Source organism: Aulonocara stuartgranti (assembly GCF_965226115.1).
Source record: "Aulonocara stuartgranti genome assembly, chromosome: 3".
Classification (NCBI taxonomy): domain Eukaryota; kingdom Metazoa; phylum Chordata; class Actinopteri; order Cichliformes; family Cichlidae; genus Aulonocara; species Aulonocara stuartgranti.
Window position 1 is genome coordinate 68,570,590 of NC_138941.1, and position 27,133 is coordinate 68,597,722.

General features: G+C 41.7%; 1 protein-coding gene and 1 long non-coding RNA gene across 5 annotated transcripts in view; both read left to right on the plus strand.

Moving 5' to 3' along the window:
* LOC309693526 (uncharacterized protein) overlaps window positions 1–27,133 on the plus strand; it is a 311,788-nt gene that overhangs the window by 210,397 nt on the left and 74,258 nt on the right. The gene's annotated exons all lie outside the window — the stretch shown is intronic.
* Window positions 14,457–15,081, plus strand: LOC309703452. Its single transcript, XR_014275905.1, has 3 exons — window positions 14,457–14,636; window positions 14,723–14,840; window positions 14,972–15,081. It is a non-coding gene; the product is annotated as an uncharacterized lncRNA (long non-coding RNA).

The following is a 27,133-nucleotide window of genomic DNA, read 5'->3' on the forward strand; positions in this document are numbered from 1 at the left end:
GTCTGGAGCTCAGATTCTGAGTTTAATACAGAAACACAGAAATGTCTGCTGGAACTTCATCACTCTGCTCCACTTTGCTATTTTTCAGCATCTTCATGTTTGTCTCTGCAGGTGAGATTGAACTAAATTGATTTGCTCTCTGAGATGACAAGAAGTACAGGAGGATTATTTTCATCTGGATTCAGTTTGTCTGTGTGTGTGAAGGAGACACGAGGCTGGGTGGACACTTAACATCTGTAATCCAGCTGTGACAGAGACAAAGTGTAATGTGTGTGTCAGTGTGATGTGTTGTAGTGTCAGGAGTCAGGATGCAGCTACAAAGCTTCTTGTTCAGTGTATACAAACAGCTGTAGCTCCATAAAGGCAGCATGCAGAGACTCACAGTGTTAGGATGCCTGGGTCGTTGACCCAGGGTTTTTGAGTTTATTATATTATTTATACTTTCTAGTTTTTGGTTTCTTTGAGTTCTGTCTTATGGCTTATGTCTCTGTCTTCTTTAGTTGCTCTGTCTCCCCTATCACCTGCATCCCCTTGTCTAGTTCGCGTATATATGTATCTTAAGTTCCTATATCCCCGTGTCCAGTCAGTGTTTGTGTCTGCCCTGTTCCCACGTCTCTGTTCCCTTTGTAGTGCCTGCATGTGAGTCTGTGTCTTTGTTCAGTCTGTGTTATGTGTTTCCTGTTTTACTTTGAAGGTCTCTGTCTTATCTCAGTGTGTTCAGGTTACGCTTATTTGGTCTCGTCAGTTCTGATTTGTCCCAGCTGTGTTTCCCTCCTGTTACTCATTCCCTGATTGCTCCCTCTGTGTATTTAAGCCCTGTGTTTCTCTGTGTCCGTGTCGCGATCTACCGTTTATTTTGCTGTGTGTTTTGTCAATCTGCTGGTGTTAGTTTGTTTTTTTTGGAGTTTTTCCAGTTATGTTATGTTTGCTTTCAGCATTAAAGCTGTTTTGGTTTAAGTTCTGTCTCCGGAGTCTGCACCTTGGGTCCTATTCCTGCCTGCACACAGCCACACCTAACACACAGTGTCTTATAATGAGAGGCTGCTTTCTCTCACATATTATGTTCACTTATTATCAGCACATGTTGTTGTTCTGTGGGAGCTAACATCTTGTAGTTTCTGACACTTTGCATGTTTAGCATGAGGCTAAAATTCCACCTCAGTGGGTCACTGGTGACCTGAGCTGTGTACTAGGAAGCCATGTCAACATCCAGTGTGTGTCTGAATTCATTTACACTGACAATCATGATAATCAGTCAGGATGTTGATAAAATTGTGATTGATCATCTATGAACAACATTAGAAATATAACAGTGAAATTAATATGAGGTCAGCAATTACAGTGAGTGTGTCCTCTTTAGGATCAGATATTAATACTTATAGATAAATCCACCTGTTGTAAATGTGTTTGCTGCTAACTGAAGATAAAAATAGAAAATCACAGATTAAAGGTGCATCTAAAATTCTATATTATTTACTATTTATCACTGATACTCGTTAGGGAAACAAATACATTAGATGCTGTTAACAACAAATAAAATTCATCACATACACAATCTTAAGGAGAACAACATGCAGTGAAATTCTTCCGTCCCAGACTTGGCCACGCCATCTCAGGGATTGATTTAGCATAGGGGGTCTAAACAGGACCCTTACTGGATATCGCCCCATGTGGGACTTGGACTTGTGACTTCTGCTCCAGAGGTGTACAGTCTTACAACTACACTTTCCAGCCATCGTGCAGTAAACCAGGACCTCCTACTGTTCACGTACAGACTTGTGACGCTATTTTCAGTCACATGTTTCATTCCTTATCATCTCCAGTCTGTAACTATGTTACCATAACAAGTTACCATGGCAAGTTGAGTGTGTGCGTGTGAAAGGGGTTGTGTTGGCAGCATAAGTTACCATGGCAATGCACTGCCATAAGTAGCGAACCACCTTCCTAGTTAAGAAAATCCTGTTAACCCTGAATTTACCTGAATAAACTCACACGATGCTTCATAGTACAGACCCCTGGAGTGTGTTAAGACGTTAATGTTAATTTCATCCAAAATGACTAAAATCTCAAATTTCATAGGAAATAAACACCATATTTAAAGTAAATAATTGTGATCATAATTGTACGTTGACCTTTAACCTCTCTGCTCTGTGTTGTTTCCTCTTTCAGGCCAGAAGAACATCACAGCTGAGTCTGGACAGGACGTCACTCTGACATGTCAAGCTCCAAACAACAACAACATAGTGGTAAAGTGGAGCAGAGCTGACTTGGAGCCAAAATATGTCCTTTCATACTGGAATGGTCACTTTGATCCAGCCAACCAGCATCCATCTTTTAAGAACCGGGTGGATCTGCGAGACAGACAGATGAAGGATGGAGACGTGTCTCTGATTCTGAAGAATGTGAACACTGCTGACACTGGAACATACGAGTGCCGTGTTAAAATAGCAGAAACGAATTCATGGAAATACATCACCATCAATCTGAGTGTTTCTCCAGGTGAGAGAGTAGAGTTGAGTGTGTGTATGAAAGGGGTTGTTCTGGCAACACGTGACCAGTCACAAACGGGCAATTCATGATCAAAGGACTTTTCTTCCACAGGAAATGATCCCTATGAGTGACACCTACTCCAGAGATGTTACCACATGGTGGAGACGAGTGCACTTCATTTTTGACTCCTTTATTGAGAAACAGAGACTCTGTTCTGGGTATGTCTTGCAGTCTGGTTGATCTGTGGCACAACAACGGATTAGGGATGATCGACGACTGGGTCAAAAACACCCTGGACATATTTTATTGTTAGTTTGCCTTCCAAAGAAACAACATTAACTTATTTACAACATAACCATGTGATGCTGTTTTTGGTATAAAAAACAAACAAAAAACAAAACAAACAACAACAGGAAAAAAAACCTTTTAGTTATTTTACAACTTTTTTCTGCTGATGAAACATGCACTTCTTTTAGTGTCATTTTCACTGCTTTCATCAAATTTGGAGCATTAAAGTAGACTTCAACAGTTTTATAACCACTAGATAACTGTGAAATAATCACAGGTTCTCTTCAGTATTTTTAACAATTTTGTGCTTGACAACAATTGAACCTGTGCATATGTTCACAGCTTCACTTTTTTTATGTTACTTTACAGCAAACATATTAATTTGCAGTCTATTTTTTATATTTCATGTTTTTCCAAATATCAAGGAATGTATCTACTTTTTGCTGTGACGATATAAATTCTCTTAGGCAACTCAAGCACAAATGCAGACTCACAGAAAGTTTGCTTATTAAACAAAATTTCTGGTTCAACAACAGCTTTCTGGTGAAAAATGAAAAACTTTCCAGGTAGATCTGAAATTTCATCATCCCATTTATTAATTCTCTGCTCTGTGTTGTTTTCCTTTTTCAGTAATAAAAAGCATTCCAGTTAAGTCTGGACAGAACATCACTCTGCCGTGTCGAGCTCCAAACAACAACACAGGTGTAATGTGGAGCAGAGCTGACCTAAAGACAGAAAATGTCTTTTTGTACCAGGACGGTCACTTTGTTCCAGACAACCAGCATCCATCTTTTAAGAACCGGGTGGATCTGCAAGACAGACAGATGAAGGATGGAGACGTGTCTCTGATTCTGAAGAATGTGAACACTGCTGACACCGGAACATACAAGTGTCGTATCCTTATGGAAGAAACACGCTCATGGAAGTCCATCAGCAGCATCCACCTTCATGTTGATCCTCCAGGTGAGTGAGTAGAGTTGAGTGTGTGTGTGATCAGAGGTGAAGCTGCTTCATGGTTGTTAATGTTTGTTTGTTGTATGTATGAGCTGGTGGATGTCAGAGGTAGACAAATGTTTATTTACTGACTGTTATTTTAGTGCGTGTGTAAAGCTGTGTAAATTGCAACACTTTATTCACATTTTAAACGTATTTTAGCTTTTTGTTGTTGTTTTTTTCCCTTAATGTTCTGCACTGGTAGATAAATGGATTTTTCACTCGTCATCTCACACTTGTTTCTCACCTGCAGGTCGATCAGGAGGACAGGGTGGATCTATTGGACTGATAATTGGTTTGGTAGTTGCTGCTGTGGTTGTTTCTTGTTGTTGTTATTTCTGTTGCTGCAGAAAAACAAGTTAGGACTCATAGCAGCTTCCCAGTCAAATCTGAAGATTATCTTCAGAACAGAGCACAACCGCGAGTCAGATGATCTAAACAGACAAAATCTAAGGTCATACTTTTGTTTTCTTTGCCTATGTGAAAGAGATTGAGATCATTTTATGGGTAATGTGATACAGTTTATTCAAACAGAGTAGAGTCTGATTCTCCTTCAACCTTGGTCAGATTAGTCTCAGTATGTGAGACTAGCTAAGATAAGATAAGATAAGATAAGATAAGATAACCTTTATTAGTCCCACACGTGGGAAATTTGTTGCTGGGGAGGAATGTAAGACAGATGAAGGTGTGAAAGCCTTTGGCAAATCTCCAGGCGTGATCTGACATAAGAGAAATGATTTACATATGCTTTGATTCATAAACACAGCATCATAACTTAGCGTTTTTATTTGGACTATAATTCACACTTAAATCTTTTAATCTGCTCATTCATTTTATGTATGAATTCTGCTTGTGCTTACTGACCTCGAACCAATTTAATGTGGTACACGGTGCTTTGGTAAGCTACAAAGCCGAATTCATTTCTGTGCGAAATCCCAGAAATAAATGTTGTAATAAATGATGTAAACCCAAGCCCATTATCTATTCATGTTTTGAATCCTGGGTTTTGTGAAATCCCAGAAATAAACAAAGTGAATCTGTGAACTAAGGTGTAGGTCTATTAGTTTATGTTGTGGTGATCCTCAGGTTGGGGGATGGGTGTTGATACTGGAGTGCAAAATTAAAACCAATGGAAGATGGACAAGAAAGGTTCAAAGTCATCAGGTGCTCAGTTCAGAAAAAAGAGAAAAGAAGAGGAGGAGAAACAAGCAAAAGATGCAGGTAAGCAGATGTGTGATTGGATAATGGCAGGTCATCCTGAAACAATCAGAATCAGAATACGTAATTAATCCCTAAGGAAATTATGTGCGTTACAGTTGCTCCAAAAATATGTTACAGATTTTAATTAGATTAATTAGATTTAGATTTTAATATTAATTAGACATTGTCAATTTGTGATTTGTCCTGTTCTCATTGTATGATGAATTATGATGGCTGTTTGGTAGCCGTTTGCATACAATACATACTCTCTCTTCATATATGTGTGTGTGTGTTTCATAAAACAACATTTTAATGTTAATGGCCAATCCTTAATATGTTTTATGTCTGTGTGTCTGTTTGACAAATATCATAGTGAATAAATTAAGTCACAGTTTTAACAGCAGTTAGTGGGAAGACTTATAAGTGTTAGCTGTATGTTGTTTGGTTTCAAATCTGGAGTCAGGCTTGCTGAGACCACAAGAACCGATCACACCGCTCGAGCACCAAACACGCTTGGACCGCCACTGCACATACTTATCTCACAGTTTTGTTTCGTTTGGTGCGCCTTATAATCCGCTCTGGATTATTGGCCTTGTAGTCCAAAAAATACAGTATATGTTATTTTGCTAATAGTTGAGAATGCTTAATTTGAATCAGCATACAAACAGGCATAAATCTCATCAGAATAATAAATGGGAGGTGATAGGTTTGTAGCATAAACCTATTCGCTGGAATGTTCAGGACAATTTACTACACAGCAAAAGCAAAACACAAGTAGGCAAAGTTCTTCGTGTTACTCATGTATGAGGGAGACCTGCCTGGAGCCAAGTGTCGTTCCACCACTTGACCTCCGTCAGACTCTCAGCCAGGTTCCCCATAGCACTCCTGTTATTGTGGTTACATGAATATGCATAGGTTCATCAAAGAATACATTGTCTGTGTGTGTGTGTGTGTGTGTGTGTGTGTGTGTGTGTGGGTGTGTGTGTGTGTGTGGGTGCGTGTGTGTTTTTGTGTGTGTGTGTGTGTGGGTCAGAGTGTGACCCCATAAAGACTTCCCTAAACCTGCTGGTCTGGAAGTCCAGCAGTTCATTTACAGTTTTTCTCGATTGGTTTGGCACATTTCCTGAAACCGAGATGACATTCTCAAAATAACATGGACAAATCTCCAAACCACCTTGCAATTGTTCACAACAGAATGTCATTTTTCATTGGTTTAATCAAATTGCAAATGCTTTAGTACATGTCTCAAGTGACTCTGTGCTTCTTTTCAAATGATTATGTACAAGTAGCTACAGTTAGCACAATGAGCCCACATTTAGCACATTTTCCAAATAAATAGATCTTGCCGATCTAAACTGATTAGTTGATTTTTCAGTGAAATGGTTACTCACTCCAAAACATATCAGCATGGTTTCATTGTGTAAGTCATCATATGCACAATTGTCTGTTCAACTGTCAAAATTAGTCAAAGATATAATACCATGAAAGAATATCTTGGAACATTTGATAAAGTTATGACAGTACTTGACAATCAATCAGGTGAAATTAGAACTAACAATGACCAATCAAACAGGTTGTTCAGATACCTGACAGGTGTTGTCTATGAATATGACTGCTGCCAAAAGTATATAGACAGAGCTTTGCAGTGTGAACATGGAAGCACCTCGCCAAGTACAACAGCAACTTCCTGCTCGAGGAAGAGGAGGAAGAAGAAGAGGAAGAGGAGGAGTGAGAATGCGTGGAGGAATAGGGGGAAGAGGCCGAGGAGCACGGAGGCACCATGATGTCCCAGATGAAATTCGGGCCACCCTTATTGACCACGTTATAAACCATCGCCTCACAATGGCAGAGGCAGGTCGCCGAGTGCAGCCTAATGTGCCTCGGTCTACAGTCTCCTCCATCATCCAAACCTTTCGCAGGGAAAACAGGTACAGAACTATGCTATTGAACTATTCAGTGTTGGTGTGTGTAGGCCTAGAATACTGTAATATCTTCATGTGATGTTATATGATACTATAAAAATGACAAAGACAAAAAAATGGAGAAAATACTGTGAATAGTATTCCAGTCACTGTGCAGTGCATCACACTTCCAGTACCATAAGACAGCAGTACAATTACATTGGTAACTCATTTTGTAACAAATTTACAGTGTTGACCTTTGACTTGTATGTCTAGGATTGGACGACAGCCTCAAGTGGGTGGCAGAAGAAAACTTCTAAATGAACAACAAGAACGAGAAATATGCAACATGGTCATTGCAAATAATGCCATCACACTGAGACAGATTCGTAATGCAATCCTGCTAGACAATGTAATGTTCCAAAATATAAACTCTATCAGCATCTCCACAATAGACCGGGTATTGAAGAAACATCAGATGACCATGAAGCAGATTTACAGGGTACCATTTGAGAGAAACTCTGACAGAGTGAAAGGGCTGCGGTACCAGTATGTGCATGTAAGTCAACTACTGGTTGTCTATCATTGTAACACTATTACAGTAAGACATGGTTACCACTGTTTTTTTGTTTTGCGTTATCCTTTTTACCTTCAGAATCCAGCTTTGTGTGACTAGAGCATTTTGCCTAGAAATTGTCTTCAGTTTTCCACTCCCTGTTTTTACAGTACTTTAGATCCTCCCTGCAGTATCTGTCTCTACTTGACTGATTAGATTTATTTCTATTCTATTGTAGAGAATAATGGCATTAGAAGGCAACGAAACCCCTCACATCCTATTGTTCGTTGATGAAGCTGGCTTCAACCTGGCCAAAGGTCGAAGGCGTGGCCGTAACATCATTGGCCACTGAGCCACTGTGGATGTCCCAGGCCAGCGAGGAGCAAATATAACAATGTGTGCCGCTATATCAGAAAGAGGTGTGGCCACACACATTCCCAGTTTAGGGCCCTACAATACACAAAAGCTCCTCAATTTTTTGGACCACCTTTATACTGATCTGATCCCAGAAAATGAGAGAGGTGAAGAAGGACCTCAGCCACCACATTATGTCATTGTGTGGGATAATGTGAACTTCCACCGCGGCCCACGCATCAGAACCTGGTTCACCACCCATCCCCGGATGCTAATGGAGTTTCTTCCACCTTACTCTCCTTTCCTAAATCCAATTGAGGAGTTTTTTTCAGCTTGGAGGTGAAGGGTGTATGAGCATCAGGCTCAAGACCAGAGGGCCCTGCTGCATGCAATGGATGCTGCATGTGAGGACATCACAGGGGATCAATGTAGGGGATGGTTGAGACATTCACGCCGTTTCTTCCCTCGCTGCATCGCAAGAGAAAATATCCGTTGCGATGTGGATGAGAATTTATGGCCTGACAGAGAGCAGCGCGTCGATGGCCAGGAGGATGAGGATGGTGGCCAGGAATGACAGGGTGACAATGGCGACCACTGAAAATATTACTGTACTATAGTTCTGAAAGTTTATTTACAGTATGGTAGGCTAGAGTTTTTTTTGTTTTTTGTTTGTGTTTATAACTGTTCACATTTACAGAATCCTGTATATGTTTTCTTTTCACAGTATGTTCTCTAATGTTAACATTTCTTTGTACGAATAAAAATGTTCACAGTTTCCTTGAGTATGAGTGGTTTATTGGAGGCTGATTTTACTGTCAAATCTTTTAGTTTTATTCATAGTGGTATTCTGTTGCTAGACCTGTGCCTCAGTGACAAAACGTCTAAGCATTTTGACTTGCAGTGCTTAAACAATGCCAAAGGTATAATGCATTTTGGGGGCATTGACTATTTATATGAGAAGGATATTTAGTTTTGACACATGGATAAACTCTTTTGGGAGAGATATGAGCTTTTGCAGGGGATCCATGGTGTTGTGCTAAACCATCCAGGTTATTTTGACAAAAGCACTAAATGAATGCACATGTGCCAAGGCAATTGAGAAGGATCTGTGCTATTTTGACTGTACTGACCTTTTATATGGGAAAGGAATCTGATTTTGAAGCATGGACGAAGAGTTTGGGGAAAGATATTTGATTTTGCTAGTGAGCTATAATGTTGGGCAGAACTGTAAGACTGTTTGGCCAAATGACCTTGTGGTTTTGAGAATGTCATCTCGGTTTCAAGAAATGAGCCAAACCAATCGAGTAAAACTGTAATAAAATATCATTAAAATCAATGCAGCACGGTGGCACGGTGGTTAGCACTGTTGCCGCACAGCAAGAAGGTCCTGAGTTCAATTCCACCATCAGGCCGGGGTCTTTCTGTGTGGAGTTTGCATATTCTCCCCGTGTTTGCGTGGGTTCCCTCCGGGTACTCCGGCTTCCTCCCACCGTCCAAAGACATGCAGCTTGTGGGGATAGGTTGATTGGATAATCCAAATTGCCACTAGGTGTGAATGTGTGAATGAGTGCGAATGGTTGTCTGTCCCTCTGTGTTAGCCCTGCGACAGACTGGCGACCTGTCCAGGGTGTACCCCGCCTCTTGCCCTATGACAGCTGGGATAGGCTCCAGCCCCCCCGCGACCTGGAAAAGGATAAGCGGAAGCGAATGGATGGATGAATATCATTGATTATTTAATACTTTAATTTTAAATAAAAACACTGTCTTAAAATCTGTTTTTCAAAACAAGTTATTAATCTATTAATAAATACTTCAAATCGATAATGTCATGGTCCAGCTGATTCAGTAAGCTTTTGTTTTGATTTTGCTCCTGCTCTCTGTCCCCTCACTGCCCGGGCAGAGGTCATTGCATGCTCTCCGCCTTTGGCCCAAGCACCTGGCAGTAATCACACACCTGAGGCTCATTACCTGGCGGTCTACCACCCACTACTTAAGATGGTGGCTCAGTGTGTCTTGTTACACATTAGTGTAATCCAGATTTAGTAAATCGCTTCTGTTTCTAGTGACTTCCTAGTGATAATTCTCCCATTTGCCTGTATGTAGATTTCCCTGAACCTGTTCCTGAGTGTCCTGGATTACCGAGCGTCCCCATGTGTTTTGCAGTGTAACCAGTACAGAAGTGAAGCAAGTGAGCAAGGCAGCGCATCGAGGAGGAAGTGTGGAGTGTGTGTTATACCCCCTGGAATCCCGGCCCCCCCACACGTTGTATATAGTTCAGCTGGTGCGTTGTGTAAATGAAGTCACTTTCTGCTTCAATCCCGAGTCTGCACGTGCGTCTGTTCAGTCAGCCCGGACAAAAAAGGAATTTCACAAAAAACAAAATAAACTCTTAATAAAAACCTAATTTTTGAATTCGAAATCTGTTATAAGGGACCTCTCCTGTGTGTGGCGACATGAGTGGAGTTTTGGAGCGAGTGCGGCTGAAGAGGAGTGAGTGTGCGTGGAGGAGCTGTGGCGGTGACTGAGCTGAAGTGGATTGTCTGTGTGGATTACCACTTCTCCCTGGAGCCCTGGAGCCCCTCCCAACTCACTGTACATATATAGCACTGAGGTGTTCCATATTGTAAATAAACAGTCTTTGTTTGTGTGCAAAGAACTCTATCTTGAGTCCATCCAGTCGCCATGACAAACAAAGTATTTGTACTTTGTTACCTCCTACCTTCCCAGTTTTGACAAAAAAAGTCAGTTTTTCATTTTAACCCTCACAGCTCGTCTGACTGTGAGTCCCAGCAGCTCTCAGTTCCTTCAAGGAAACTTCGTGTCTCTGAGCTGTGAGGAGGACGACAGCTCTGCTGGATGGACTCTGAAGAGAAACGCAAGCAAACCAAACATCACCCAGTGTGGAGATGGGTGGGGAAAACCAGCTGGTTCTTCCTGTAATATCAGCTACACCCACACATGGCATAGTGGAGTTTACTGGTGTGAGTCCAGAGAGAGTCCCATCAGTAACATGGTTAACCTGACAGTCACTGGTAAGCTGAGTGTGTGGACTGTTGTTGTGATTTGACGCTGTATAAACAAAATTGAATTGAATATTTTATTTACTGTTCCTCAGCCTGTGAAGCATTGATGGTGTCTCTCAGTATTTAAGGTGGAGTTGGGCTAAGAAAAAAAACCACAAAGCTGAAGGTTTTTATTGTCTGATAAACTACAAAGTCATGAACATGTGACTCAGACTGGATTAACTTCTGGATCACATCTTCTGAACCAGCTCAGAGCTCCTGAAAAAAAAAAAAGCTGAGGAGAGACCCGGATGGGATTCGCCCACAACAACATGCCCGCAGGCTCCTCTGGGCGATAGCTAAGCCAAAACAGACTGAGGCTACATCTACATCTTCCGGATAAATTCCGTTCACATTGAAACGACTAATCACCCTGTGTCATTTCTGTCTGCCGTTTATTTATTTTTCGGCTCCTTAAAACGTCACGGCAAAATGTTGAGGAAAAACAAGATTTTTAAATGAATTGACAATGAGGTGGAGTTCTTGCTGCGATTAACACAAAAGTACAAAATTGCAAAAGTGAGTTAGAATTAAAGATTTTGAAGGAAAGCTATCTGGAGCGTGTACAAATTGATATTATCTTTGATAGGGCTGTCAAAATTGAGAGCAAACAAAACTGCTGTTTAATTCCCTCTGCCAACTTAGTTTAATTGTTCACATGACTGCATCATATGACTAACATGCGTCATAGTTTCCAAAAGTCTCCGCTTTCGCTGTCCACTTCAAATTGCTCAGTTTTCCTTGACCAAAAACGTCTTCTCGATGTGGACACATCTCCAAAACGGAGAGAAAAAGATGACTTTTACCTCTCTGCGTTGTATTGTATGTAATGCTATTATATCAGCCCTAATATTTACTATAGGGAGCTATGCTGCTGTGGTTTATGACCTGATCCACATCAAAGAGTTTATGTTGATCAGAACAGTTTCAAGAAAACTTTCCCCCACCATTTGTGTGCTCTTTTTCCTGGATTACTTATTACTATTTACGAAATGTGCAGGCTAAGAAGAGATCGAAAAGAGGCTTTAGGGCCAGCATCCAGGTACACATTAGATGAGCCTCTAGATTGGAGATTCCCCAACTGGTCTGGAGTTTTTGCTGCCAGTTAACCTTCTGGATTTGGTTGGAAATGCGTACTCACAGCCACTGAAGCCTGGATCCTTCTTGTCTGATTCTCTGGATTCTGTCAATTACCTCTCTACTGCTGTGCCCTTGCAGCTTGCATTGCAAAACCAGTGGCTGGTCCTGCTGGTGTTTGCTGTTAGTTCCACTTCCACAAGCTGATGTGGAACCTCTTGAACACCCACTCCATCGCCAACAAATCCTTCTCCCTGAATGAGATTTCCACAGGAAAAAAGTTGGATTTTCTGTTTCTCTCTGAAACGTGGCAGAGGGATGGTGAGGTTATTAACCTAAACGAACTGCGCCCTACTGGCTGCTCCTACTTGGGCGCCCCCTGTTTCAGTCACCGTGGTGGAGGACTTGCTGTTGTCTTTAAGGACAGTTACACATGCAAGTATAGGTATCCAAACAATCAAGGTTGGCTCTATGAACATGTTTTATTGTGTTTTCAATTATCACCCTCCTGCTCCTGCCACTGTGTTCTTAGAGGATTTTATGGACTTCATTTATCAAGCTGGAGAAAGTTTTGATTCTTGGGGATTTTAACATTCATATTGATGATGCCTCTAAACTAAACTCTGCAGCTGAACTTTTATCTATATCTGATTCTTTTAACTTTGTCCAACATTTCTCTGGTCCAATCCATCTAAAAGGCCATACCTTGGACCTTGCCTTTTCCTTGGACTTCAACATTGGCAACGTGTTTGTTGAGGACATACATTTGAGTGATCATAATTGTATCTTCTTTTTTTTTAACTCAATTTTAGCTCTAAACAAACATCTGTGAAGTTAAAAACTCATAGACACATAAAAACAGAGACTATGCTGAGACCATCTCCATCATGTTTGACAGTTCTCTACTTTCCACTGAAAATTATGTAAATACTTTTATCCATTCCTTTAATAGAGAATGCTCATCCATTTTGGATCAAGTGGCAAAACAAAACAAGCTCTACCTCACAAGAGAAGATTAATGGATACAGTGGAAAATATTAGATCACCATATTTTTTTCTAGACTCATATCATAAAACAAGAGAAATCCCAAGATTCTTTTTGAAAAAATCAGTTCTATTATGTCCCCCAGATGTGGTACATTTAAATGTGCACTCTAAAGTCTTTGTGTTCTTTTGCAGCATTTTTCTATTTCCCAGTGGTTTCTTTAGTTGCAGCACATTTGACCCCCAGGCGGTGAATACTTATTGTATAACTATTATACAGTAGTGTATAGCATGAGGTTTTGTCCATAAATGTGACTGTTGTAGATGTATGTCTGCAGAAGCTTTAAGTCGTCTGTCATGGAGGACACAGACCAGCAGCTTGTACTACGAATCGGGATTTCAGCTTATCCAGGTGACTTCAGGGTTAACTCCGGGCTTTCTGTACCACAAAGTTCATTTACATCTACTGGAGTAAATTAAATTCACACAACTGTACAGAGCTGTTTCTATCGCCTCGCTCTTTTATCAGCAGCAGCTGTGTTACCGTCATTCTGTGTTATGTGTGTAACCTCTTCAGGTTTTACTACATCGTGGTTTGTTCCTCCTTTGTAAAATTTGCCACTCTGCTGTGCAATGAGCAATGTGATTGGCCAAATCCTGCCAACAAAACCTCATCTATTATTTTTTCTACTTTGTTACATCCTGTGAGACTGGGAGTGTGTGGGCGTAGTGTCCCTCTCCTTTCTTGCCCCTCCCCCTTGTCTCGCTCTGCCCCTGGCTTCTGCCTTATGACACAGTTGCTGCTCATCTTACCCAAATCAGCTCTTTTCCACTCTAAAACTAGGATGGTGATGTTACTGTGTCGAACTGTCAGAGTGACGTCCTGTCCAGACTTAGCTGTAATGGTTTTCATGTCTGAAAGATGAAACAACACAGAGCAGAGAGGTTAAAGGTCAAAGTACAATTACACTTAAAAAGATGCTCTGGAAAAACATGGAAAAAAAGCAATGAAAAATTCTTGGAAAAGAGTTTAACACAGCTAATCATATGAACAGCAGGAAAAATACATACAGACATGTGACAAAGTGGGTGAGAACACCACTTGTCCATATTCATAGTTAACATTCTTGTTTTGGTTTAACCATGTTTCACATGTAATCTGCAATAGGCAAACATCTACAATCCCGGGCTTGTTTATGTTTTGCACTTTTAAAATTCAAATTCAAATTTTTATTTGTCACGTACACAGTCATACACAGTACGATATGCAGTGAAATGCTTAGACAACTGCTCGTGACCTAAAGAGGGGGGGAAAAAAAGGGGGCTATGAATAAGATAGGAAATAATAGTGATGTGACGTTCTGTATCGAGGCTTCGAAGCGTGTGTCGAGTAATGGAGGGGGCGTTTCCGCGATGCGCGTATCGAGGCTTGCTTCATTTATGGGAGGAGCTGAAAATGATGACGTCCGAAGCCTCGCTGCCCGGCTGTACCACGTGACTGGTTCAGGAAGCAGTTCGAACTTTGCCGCGAGCTATGACAACGATATAAACCCCTCAGACTTCATTCAAAAGGTGGGTGTTTGATGGAGAGTTGCGGTTAGTGAGAGTTTGGAGACAGTTTGGAGGTTTATGAGAGTGAGGAGAGAAAGTCAGGAGAGAATGGAGCCAGATAAGAAGAGGAGGATGTCCTCCCCTGTGTGGGAACATTTTGATCTTATTCCTCCCAACAAGGTATGTAAATTTCTACAGAAGATGTATTTTCATAATACTGATGGTGCAATAAAACCTATGTTAAGCTGTCTGTACTTTTGTACAAGGTGAAGTGTTTGCTATGTGCCAGGGAGCTGGGATATAACAACAACACCTCATCCATGCTTAGGCACTACAGAGCTTTGCATGAGAATAAGGGGGACACCGATCGTGGAGCAAGACCAGGTGAGCCATCAAATGCCATGATAATATAGCATGCTGTAATGTTACTAAATGATATAACAATATTATACAGCTGTTATAAGTTACGTGTGTGATATTTATATTTGTGCTTTGTCTTTATTGTCTTTCCTCAGGAGAACAATCTCAAATAGATGAAGACCTGGTTAGCATGGTGATTGAGGACTCCCAGCCATTTAGCATTGTGGAGGACAAAGGATTCAAAAGATTTGTTAAATCATTAAATCCTAGCTACGTTCTCCCCACTAAAGGTCATAAAAGCAGTGAAAATTTAGTTTTTACTGAATAAAATGTGAACAGGCAGGACTGAGGCTCAAAGCCTCAGTGTGTAGCTGTCCATACCTCAACGTTACAAAAGCACAACTACTGTCCACACCCCAACCACACCTCACCTCACAGTAAATGATCGTTTCCATTTTAAGCATTTCCAAATAATCATTTTCCATACTGCCAGTATAAATATACACAGTATACTGCCATCACTACAATATACATGTTTTACACACTCCTTTTGTTGTTGACATTTACAGGCTGTGTGCAAAATGCCACACTCTTCAAATTCATGCCAACTAATATTTTTACATCCAGTAGGTGTCCTGCTAGAGCAAATGAAGCTTCAAGAAGCTTTGCACTGGAGTGAACCAATTGGATGAAACGCTTCAGTGCTTCATGAAGCTTCATCTGCCCATCACTAGAAATGACACACAGGGGGACTTAAATACTGGTTTAGCTAAACCAAATGACACACACGGGGGGAAACAAGATGGCTGCCATATAACCAACTAATACAAAACATTTAAACAAACATGAAACACCCCCCAGGCAATGAAGCATGTGGTGCAATCCAATTAGGCTGTCAGTAGTACTTCAGGTCTCCCAGCCCTTTGCCACACCTTTTGCCAGACAGGAGGAGACACCAACCCCCAGGTAACTCAAACAAAGAAAGATGTATTAATATAACATAAAACAGAACTTTGACCTTGCAAGGTTAATATTAGTGATGGGCAGATGAAGCCTCATGAAGCACTGAAGCTTTTCATCCAATTGGTTCACCCCAACGCGAAGCTTCTTGAAGCTTCATTTGCTCTAGCAGGACACCTACTGGACGTAAAAATATTAGTTGGCATGAATTTGAAGAGTGTGGCATTTTGCACAAAGCCTGTAAATGTCAACAACAAAAGGAGTGTGTAAAACATGTATATTGTAGTGATGGCAGTATACTGTGTATATTTATGCTGGCAGTATGGAAAATGATTATTTGGAAATGCCTAAAATGGAAATGATCATATACTGTCAGGTGAGGTGTGGACAGTAGTTGTGCTTTTGTAACATTGAGGCAAGGACAGTGATTAGTGTTTAGGGGACACATCATTGGTTTTTATTTAAAAACAACAGTTTCTCCCCTGTGGCAGATCGTAGACGATTTCTTTTTTTTCCAAACTGTCTCTAACTCTCACTAACTGCAACTCTCCATCAAACGCCCACATTTTGAATGGGGTCTGAGGGGTTTATATCGCTGTCATAGCTCGCGGCAAAGTTCGAACCGCTTCCTGAACCAGTCACGTGGTACAGCCGGGCAGCGAGGCTTTGGACGTCATCATTTTCAGCTCCTCCCATAAATGAAGCAAGCCTCGATACGCGCTTCGCGGAAACGCCCCCTCCATTACTCGACACAAGCTTCGAAGCCTCGATACAGAACGTCACATCACTAGTTAATATGTGTGCACACCATATAAACATTGGAAGGTGTGATGGAAAAATGAATACATTTAATAAAGAAACGATATTGAACAATAAATAGAATATTTTAAAGTAGTGACTGTAAATTAAACTAAAGTGAATCAACGGGTGGTGAGGTGTGGAGCTTACCATGTGTGGCATGCCATCACACCCAGTCATTGACAAAGTGTTCTCCATGTTTGGAATCCCAAGGACAGTAAAAACTGACAATGGTCCTCCTTTTAACAGTGAGGCTTTCTCACAGTTTGCAGACTACCTAGGATTTCATCATCGCAAAATCACACCTTGTTGGCCTCAATGCCATTGCTGAGAGATTTATGAGAACCCTAGGCAAAGCACTGAGAGATGCTGAGAAGCAAGGCACACCATGGAAACAGCAACTAAACATCTTTGTTCTTGAGTACAGATCTAAACCTCATAGCACAACAGCGAGCTCACCAGCTGAAATACTGTTTCAACGCCAGCTATACACCAAGCTCCCTTTCGTTAACACCACTCCACGGAAGTGTTCAGATGCTGAAGTGAGAGCAAGGGATGATAGTGCAAAGATCAAGATGAAGGTGATCGCAGATGCAACTTGTCACACCAGACCACACTCACTAAGTCTGGGTGACACAGTGCTGCATCGCCAACCCAAGCACAACAAATTATCCACACCATACAATGCAAAACCCTACAAAGTGACTAAGGTTAAGGGTTCTGAAATTACAGCTACAAGGGATGGACACTCGATTGTCAGGAATGCCTCATTCTTCAAGAAAATCAGACATGGTCTTGAAGCTGCCCCACCTGGACGGCATGTCGACCCCGCCTTAACAGACAAGCCCAGATACCCCGTCAGATCAAACAGACGCGTACCTATGCATCTGTCTGATTACATCAGATCTAAGACTTGAATATCTGAGTGACCAGTTAAAGGTTATGCTGCGTGTAACATGTTTGTTGTTCCTGAATCTAACACTGTAACCAGTATTATAGTGTTGAATGTTGATAGTGTTTAGTCAGAGATCTGCGCAAATGCAGTGCTGTTTAAGTGATGTTTAGGTGTGGAGAAACTCAAGTAATAAGAACGTTCAGTAATTTTATTTGGTGAAAAAAGGAGACAACAGAAAACGGTAGATGAACAAGTTAGTGCTGCAGACTGTGTTGCCGCTGCAAGCCTGAGAATTAAAGAATGGAACTGAGAAATACGGAAGGTCATCATTGATGTTTGAGGCATGCAAACATTACAGTACTCAATTACTCTACGTTACCGTGTTTTACTTACACTTTTCAGTTGTAGCTGCTGACAATAAATAATATTGTTTGAATAATTAATGATTTTAGTACAAGATACTGGTCAGTATAGATACCTATTTCTCAAATATTTTAATTCAATTTTAAATAAAAATATTAAGTATATTTAAAGAAGGTATTCTGTGAACCACATACTGAATTTTTTGTCTGAGATAAATGTAAATAAATACCTTAATATAACACAAAAACATACGTTAATATTTTAGATATTTATTTCAACTTATCAAATTCAATAATTACTAAAATGATATTCATAGTTTTTATCATGCTTATCTAACTTATATTTATAGTGATATCTACTAAGCCTCTGAATTACTTTTTAGAGTACCAGCAATAAAGCTGAGTTTTTTCTGTTCATTTTTGCCTCCACGAGTCTGCATTTGGGGTCCTTTCTACCAGCTGCATACAGCAAACATAATGGAAGAACATGACCATAACGTGACACAGACTCTCCCTCCTCGGAGTACAACGCCATTGTTGTTGTTGTTTCTCTGCTGTGTCTTTCCCCCCCTTCTTTTCTTCTGTCCTTCCATTTTTCAACTTTCTCCCCAACGTCTCTTTCTTTCTTCTTTTTCTGCTTCGTCCCCCCCGGTTATGCCCGTTGCGATTGTATTGACTCAAAATAAAAAATCCTAACACACACACATTACACTTCTTTGTCTCTGTCACAGCTGGATTAAAGTCCACACAGACTCATGCAGCCTGATGTCTCCTTTACACGCACACTGGACCAATATGAAAAGAGTTGTTTGGCTTTAAACATATAAACCAGCTGAATTTTATTCGCCTTTATCACAAAGACAAACTGTTTAAATCCAAGTTAAGCCTCACCTGCCGAAACAAACAGAGACACAGACAAGCATCAAAGTGCAGCAGGGTGACAGTTACAGCAGACATTTCCGTGTGCTGTAGTTCTGCTGATCTGGCTCTTAGTTTCTTCTAAATGCCTCAGTCTGTTGGTTTTGTGAAGTGTGGTTCACAGCACAGCGATCACGTGATCATGGAGTGCCGACAGATGGCCCACCTGCTGCTTGTGCAGGCAGGTGAACCGCGAGGATTCCCACCTGAATTAATCTTTTACTATCAAGGCTCCTATGACTCATTGGTCAGAGGGAGAGAGATCGGCACACTGCAGACTAAATTCATTCAAGTTCAAGTTTTCCCAACATAAAACGTCCATGTCCTTAAGCACGAAAACAAAAACAGGCTGAAGAAGTAATAACTCTGATCTCATTTTTTTTATACTTTTGACATAAAATATTGTTAGTTGGTCTGTTTGACTCCATCCACACTCTGACCCGCACGCAGGCAGAAGCTGAAGGCCGTGGACTCAGGCTGATGTCCTCCACAGCAGAACAGAGAGTTTCTTCATCCTCTGAACCATTGCATGTCTGCTCCTGGTTTATGATATAAATTGGGTTAATTCTGCTTCATAAAAAAACAAACTTACAGAAAGTGCAGTTAAATGTATATCATCAGTTTCTGTGTGAAAGCAGCACAGCCCTTAAGACTCACAGGCTGAGTGTGAAGACTTCTCCCACCTTGGAACTGAGCCAGATGAGCTTTCTTATGAAAACCTGACAACTTTCCAGGTAACTTGTAAGGAATTTAGCATTCGGGAGTTATTAGTTCGCAGCCATTGGAGGACTCTGGTCAAGCCCACCAACCGTCTCTCTCTCTCTGACTGTTAAGTGTGGAGTTACAGACCTGCTCTCTCATTCGGGAACTTTCAGCTTCATCTGAAATTCAAAGCTCATCTCATATAGTCTCGTCTGAAGCTCCAATTTGATTTAATACAGAAGCACAGACATGTCTGCTGGACCTGGATCACTCTACTCCACCTTGCTGTTTTTCAGCATCCTTGTGTTTGTCTCTGCAGGTGAGATTTACTGTTAGAAACTGAAGATGAATGAAGAGTATCAGCCTGTTTACATGTTAATAATATTTCTATAAGAGTTATCTTCAGATTGATTCAGTTTGTCTGTGCGGACTGAACACCTGGGGCTGTGATCCAGATGTGACAGAGACAAAGGAGTATGTGTGTGTCCAGGGGTGCTGTCAGGGATTTCTTTCTATCACTCTGGGCCTCATCACTTTAATATTACATGGATCCAGGTTTATTCAGATGTGGATCAATGTTCTGCTTCAAGAAATAGATTTTTTTTTATTTCATGCAAGATTGCTACTGCTTCTACATATTTAATTTAAAATATTAGTATTAGCAAGTTACAAAATCCTTTGGACATGCATTTTCAAACAGAGTATATTCTGTCTGTCCTGAGACTGAGTGGATCTCAAATTTCAATGTGCTTTAGCTCACTAAAAGCTCTCCTCATGTTTAGCATGAGGCTAAAATTCCCCCTCAGTGGGTCACTGGTGACCTGCTGGATGTTCAGAGGTTCATTAAATCCAACATGACTAAAAACTCAAATGTCAAAGGAAATAAACAAAATATTTAAAGTCAATCATTCTGATCATAATTGTACTTTGACCTTTAACCTCTCTGCTCTTTATGATTGCTTCTTTCAGATCAAAAGACTGTCTTAGCTGTGCCTGGACAGGACGTCCCTCTGACATGTCAAGCTCCAGATAACAAACCTGTTACAGGTGTAAAGTGGAGCAGAGAAGACATCAGAGATAAAAATGTCTTTTTGTACCACAAGGAGCGTTTTGATACCACCAATCAGCATCCATTTTTTAAGAACCGTGTGGATCTGAAGGACAGACAGATGAAGAATGGAGACGTGTCTTTGATTCTGAAGAATGTGATAGATGCTTGTAATGGAAAATACGAGTGTCACGTCTTCATCGAAAAAACACACTCATGGAAATCCATTAGAACCATCAGACTGGGTGTTGTTCCTCCAGGTGAGTGAGTTGAGTTGAGTGTGTGTGTGATCAGAGGTGAGGCTGCTTCCTGGTTGTTGATGTTTGTTTGTTGTATGGATGAGCTGGTGGATGTCAGAGGCAGACAGATGTTTCTCCAGCTGTTGTCTTTGTGGCTGGTAGTCTAGAGTTTTAATTCAATTGAATTGAATTCAATTTTCTTTATATAGCACCAAATCACAACAACAGTCGCCTCATGGCCCTTTATATTGTACAGTAGACCGTACAATAATAGATACAGAGAAAAACCCAACAATCATATGACCCCCTATGAGCAAGCACTTTGGCGACAGTGGGAAGGAAAAACTCCCTTTTAACAGGAAGAAACCTCCGGCAGAACCAGGCTCAGTGAGGAGCAGATAGCCGCCCCTCCCTGGGCTCTAACCTTACCTAGCAACATTGTTTAGGTAAGGTTAGAGTAGAAACTAATTATTACAAATGTCACTAATGTCAGAGATGAGTATAAAACATCTCTGCAGATCCAGTCAGATCATGTTTCCCGCTTTTTACTGAACAAGAACAGAAAAATTCACCAGCATTCAAACTGCCACACGTTATTCCCACTTTTAACTTTTTCTGTTACACCTGTTTCTCTCCTGCAGGAAAACTGGGGAAAATTATCGGCGGGGTAGTTGGTTTGGTAGTTGCTGTTGCGGTTGCTGGTTGTGGTTATCTGATGTGCAAAAAAGATAAAACACAAGAAACCCCGAATCCAGAGTAACCTCTTGCAGGCCAGCAGCAGACTGAAATGGCTCAGAGCTCCTGACGGCTCGACTCCAAGTCTCCTGCTGCTGCTCCATAATCCTGCGTTGATGCCAACCATGGAGAAAGACACGCTGATCATCATCTTTAGACTTCAGACTTCAGACCAACAGTGTGCGTCTGTGCTGTCTGTCAGTGACTCTGAGCCTGAGTCTGTCAATACACAAATCTTTACTTTAATTACCGTAATTAAACTGTAACAGCTGATCTCTACATGAGGACGTTTGTATGGTTCAAAAATTAAAAAAAAAACACACTCATAAGATCATGTTTATTTGTAACACAGTTTGACTTTATGTCAGATATCTCTCTGGTGTGAACCGTGAAGCATGTTTCTCATTTATCAGTTTCTGGCAGGTAATTCAAATAATGTAAAGTTCTTTATCATCGTCTCTGTTAATAAAGATCTCACGGAGGAGGGGTTTGTTTATATATCAACCAGGGCTGGTGTAATAATTTTACTGTGCGGGAGCGGTTGTGTCTTTCTGACATCGAGCTCCTTTCAGTATCTGTCAGGCCTTTTTACTTACCGAGGGAGTTCCCTCAAATCTTTGTCACTGTTGTTTACATTCATCCTAAGGCTGACGTTAAAGTTGCTGCCGATGCCATTTTTAAAGTGGTACACAATCTGCAGACTCTCTCACCGGATGCTCCTAATTTTATTCTCTGTGATTTTAACAATTGTAATCTTAAGAAATCACTGAACAATTTCTTTCAATATGTCACTTGTCCTACAAGGAATAACAAAACGCTGGATTTGTGTTATGGACCAATTAAGGGGGCATACAAGTCTGTGGCCGGACCTGCGCTAGGTTCTTCGGATCACAATGTTATTCACCTCCTCCCTGCTTACAGATCTGTGATTAGGAGGGAGAAGGCCTGTGTGAAGCGGACTAATGTCTGGACAAAAGACAGTTGTGTTGCCCTTCAGGGGTGTTTTGATTGCACTGACTGGTCCTTGTTTCAAGAGAGCACTTCTGATTTGGATGAACTCACCGATGTGGTGTGTAGCTACATCTCTTTTTGCAAAGACTCTGTGGTTCCAGTCAGAGAATTTAAGACTTTCCCTAATAACAAACCGTGGCTCTCTAAAGATATTAAGGATCAGATTCTTAAAAGGAAAATTGCTTTTAACGAGGGAGACGTTCCCACTGTGAGAATATTGAGGAAGGAGGTGAGGGCTGCAATAAAGATTGCCAAGATGAGGTATAGAAATAAGATTGAGGCAGAACTCAGTAGTAACAACCTCAAAAGAGCTTGGCTTGGTATGAAAACAATGGCAGGGTTACAGACGAAAGGTAAAAGCAGCATTACCCTAGAAGGGTTTACCTCTGACAAACATCTGGCAGACGATCTTAACAGTTTTTACCTTCGTTTTGAGAACTATGACTGCTCTAGGCAGACCAGCACACTGAGGGAAAGGACTATCACTCCCCCTTCTATGACTCTGTGGTGGCTTCTGCTATCTTTTATGGTGTGGTCTGCTGGGGCGGCAGCATCTCTGCTGGGGACAGGAAGAGACTGAACAGGGTGATCCGAAGGGCCAGCTCTGTTCTAGGATGCCCTCTGGACCCAGTGGAGGTGGTGAGTGACAGGAGAATGGCGGCTAAGCTGTCATCCCTGTTGGACAACGTCTCCCACCCCATGCAGCAGACTGTGACAGCACTGAGCAGCTCCTTCAGTGGGAGACTGCGGCACCCACGGTGTGGGACGGAGAGATTTCGCAGGTCTTTCCTCCCCACTGCTGTCAGACTCCATAATAAAGACTTTAACTGATCAAGCACACACATCCACACATGTGAAATAACACTAAGTGCAATAATCTTTTCTGGCATCGTTGTATTTTTACTCAGTTGTATATAGCATTCGTATTCTATTTTTATCTTATTGTATATTTTTATTCTATTTTATTCTACTGTATATAGTATATTATTTTATTCTATTCTGTACAGCTGTGTACTGTATTTATTCTTATTGTATTCTAATTTTTGCGTCATAACTTTTGCACTGTCCACTTCCTGCTGTGACAAAACAAATTTCCCACGTGTGGGACTAATAAAGGTTATCTTATCTTATCTTATCTATTTGTATTGATGAGACAGGGGTAGCTAATCTTTTCAGACACACCAAAAGCAAGAGTCCTGGACCTGATAACATCTGTGGACAGGTACTGAGAACTTGTGCTGATCAGCTGAGTGGGATTTTTCACTATATCTTCTCACTTTCTTTAGAGCTACAGACAGTACCTAAGATTTGGAAACATGCGATCATTGTTCCTGTTGCTAAGGGCAGTTCTCCTAAGGCACTGAATGATGTTAGGCCTGTGGCTCTGACTTCTTTAGTGATGAAGACATTTGAGAAGATAATTAAGAAGGAGATTTTAATGCAGGTTGAACACCATCTTGACCCCTTCCAGTTTGCTTATAGAGCAGGGAGAGGTGTGGAGGACGCTGCTGTCACACTCCTGCATGTCTTGTATAAGCATCTTGAGGCCCCCCACACCCATGCAAGATTATTATTTGCTGACTTTTCATCGGCATTTAATACAATTCAACCCCTCTTACTTGCTGACAGGCTTTACAATCATTTCAAGCTTGACACTAGTCTGGTCGGCTGGGTGACAGACTTTCTGACTAATAGGTCACAATGTGTGAGGGTGAATCATGTCTTTTCTGATGTGCTCTCCTCCTCTACTGGATCACCCCAGGGTTGCTGCCTCTCCCCCCTTCTGTTCATTCTGTACACAAATGAGTGTCGCAGCAATTTCACAAACAGACACATCCTGAAGTTTGCTGACAACACAGTGATCGTCAGTCTTCTAGTGGGGGACGAGTCAGGCCATGGACAGGTTGTAGATGATTTTGTGAATTGGTGTGATGAGTCCTTCCTCTCACTTAATGTGTCAAAAACTAAAGACATGATTATTGATTTTAGGAAGTCCTCTTATAGCTCATCACCCACTATCATTAAAACTGCCGATATTGGGATCGTTGAGAGTTATAAATATCTAGGTGTGGTACTTGACCATAAACTGTGTTTTGAATCTCATGCTGATGCCACTACTAAAGAAGTTCAACAAAGACTGTTCTTTTTAAGGAAAATGAGATCTTTTAATGTCTCATCTGAGATGTTGTCTTTGTTTTATAGAAGTTTTATCGAATCTGTGATGTCTTTTTGTATCGCTGCCTGGTTTGGTAACCTGACGGTGAAGAATAAGAATCGGTTGGGACTTCTGGTAAAAACCGCTAGCAAAATTTCAGGGCACTGGCAAGATGGACTTTTGGCCATTTACAATAGAAACGTGCTTAGAAAGGCTCATTCTATTATTAATTGTGTGAACCATCCACTTCACAGTGAGTTTGAGTTGTTGCCTTCCGGCCGCCGTTTTAGAGTACCTCCGAGGAGGACTAAAAGACTCCAGGTCTCTTTTATCCCTACTGCGTCTTGTCTCCTTAATGGCAAATAATTGTCCTTGAATTTTCTATCATTATTATTGTTATTATTGTTTTATAGTATTGTCCTGTTGTTCTTATCCTCCTGCTGCTAAACTAATTTCCCCTTGTGGGACAATAAAGAAAAATTGAATTGAATTGAGTTCAATTCCACCATCAGGCCGGGGTCTTTCTGTATGGAGTTTGCATGTTCTCCCCGTGTTGGCGTGGGTTCTCTCCGGGTACTCCGGCTTCCTCCCACCGTCCAAAGACATGCAGCTTGTGGGGATAGGTTAATTGGATAATCCAAATTGCCACTAGGTGTGAATGTGTGAATGAGTGTGAATGGTTGTCTGTCCTTGTGTGTTAGCCCTGCGACAGACTGGCGAACTGTCCAGGGTGTACCCTGCCTCTCGCCCTATGACAGCTGGGATAGGCTCCAGCGCCCCCTGCGACCCTGAAAAGGATAAGCGGAAGCAAATGGATGGATGGAAAACCATAAAGAGGTTAAATCAGTGTTTGTGTTAAATCAGATTGTTTGTGTAATGATCCTAGATCAGATAAGAGTTGCATCAACTGTGTCTAAAAGGTCAAGAGAGCATTTTGTCTTTATCTACACATGTATATACTTGATCTACCATGGTGTGCCTGAAGTATTTATGTCATGAATCCCAGTCATTGTGTAAGATTCTGGATCAGAAATAAACTGATAGATGTGTTTCAAGTTGTGGCCTCACCAGAGCCATTACAAAACATATACCAAACAACATATTATATCCTCCCCGGAGGGGCATGAAGACCATCACTGGATTCAGGCCAACCAACAGCAGGGGAGCTGAGGGAGGTGAGAATAGAGCCAATGAGTTGAATCTGTTTTTCAATAGATTCGACACCACAGTGTCTGCTCCCACCCCCACAACCTCACCTGTAGTCAGCCTGGAATCCAGAGCCACACCACTGTGCCAGCCTCTCTCTTCACATGTTGCCTCCTGTGAGATTCCTGACACCCCTCCCCCACCCATCACCTTCACTCAATACCAGGTTGAGATGCAAATGAGGAGACTTCACTCAGGCAAGTCTGCTGGACCAGACGGAGTGAGTCCCCTTGTCCTCAAGACCTGTGCCCCCCAGCTGTGTGGAGTCTTTCATAAACTGTTTATGCTGAGTCTGAGTCTGCAGAGGGTTCCGGTGATGTGGAAGACATCATGCCTCGTCCCTGTACCAAAGACACCACGTCCCAGTGGCCCCCAGGATTACAGGCCCGTGGCACTGACCTCCCACATCATGAAGACCCTGGAAAGGCTCATCCTGGACCAGCTGCGACCCATTGTAAGACCACATCTGGATCCCCTTCAGTTCGCTTATCAGCCTCGTCTCGGAACTGAGGACGCCATCATCTACCTGCTCAATCGTGTCTACACCCATCTGGACCAGCCGGCGAGCACTGTGAGGGTCATGTTTTTTGACTTTTCCAGTGCTTTCAACACCATCAGGCCGACCCTCCTGGGTGATAAGTTAGCAGCGATGCAGGTGGATGCTTCTCTGGTGTCCTGGATTACCTGACAGGAAGACCACAATATGTACGTCTCCCACAGTGTGTGTCTGACAAGGTGATCAGCAACACAGGGGCACCACAGGGGACTGTCCTCTCCCCCTTCCTCTTCACCCTCTACACCACAGACTTCAGCCACTGCACAGAGACCTGCCATCTTCAGAAGTTTTCTGATGACTCTGCGGTGGTTGGATGCATCAGCAGGGATGATGAGACAGAGTACCGGGCTGTGGTCGACTCCTTTGTCACGTGGTGTGAGCAGAATCATCTGCAGCTCAACGTGGCAAAGACCAAGGAACTGATCGTGGACTTCAGGAAGACCAGGAAACACTTGACCCCTGTTTCAATCCAGGGGGTCAGTGTTGACACCCTCAAGGTGGTGTCGGAGAGGCGGATGCTGTCCAAGATAAAGACTATGTTGGATAACACCTCCCACCCACTCCATGACATGCTGGTCAGTCACAGGAGCACGTTCAGTGAGAGACTGAGATTACCGAAAAGCACCACTGAACGACACAGGAAATCATTCCTGCCTGTGGCCATCTCCCTGTACAACGCATCCACTTAACACACTGTTTGCTACAACTACACATGTTTCTTTTCTTTTCTTT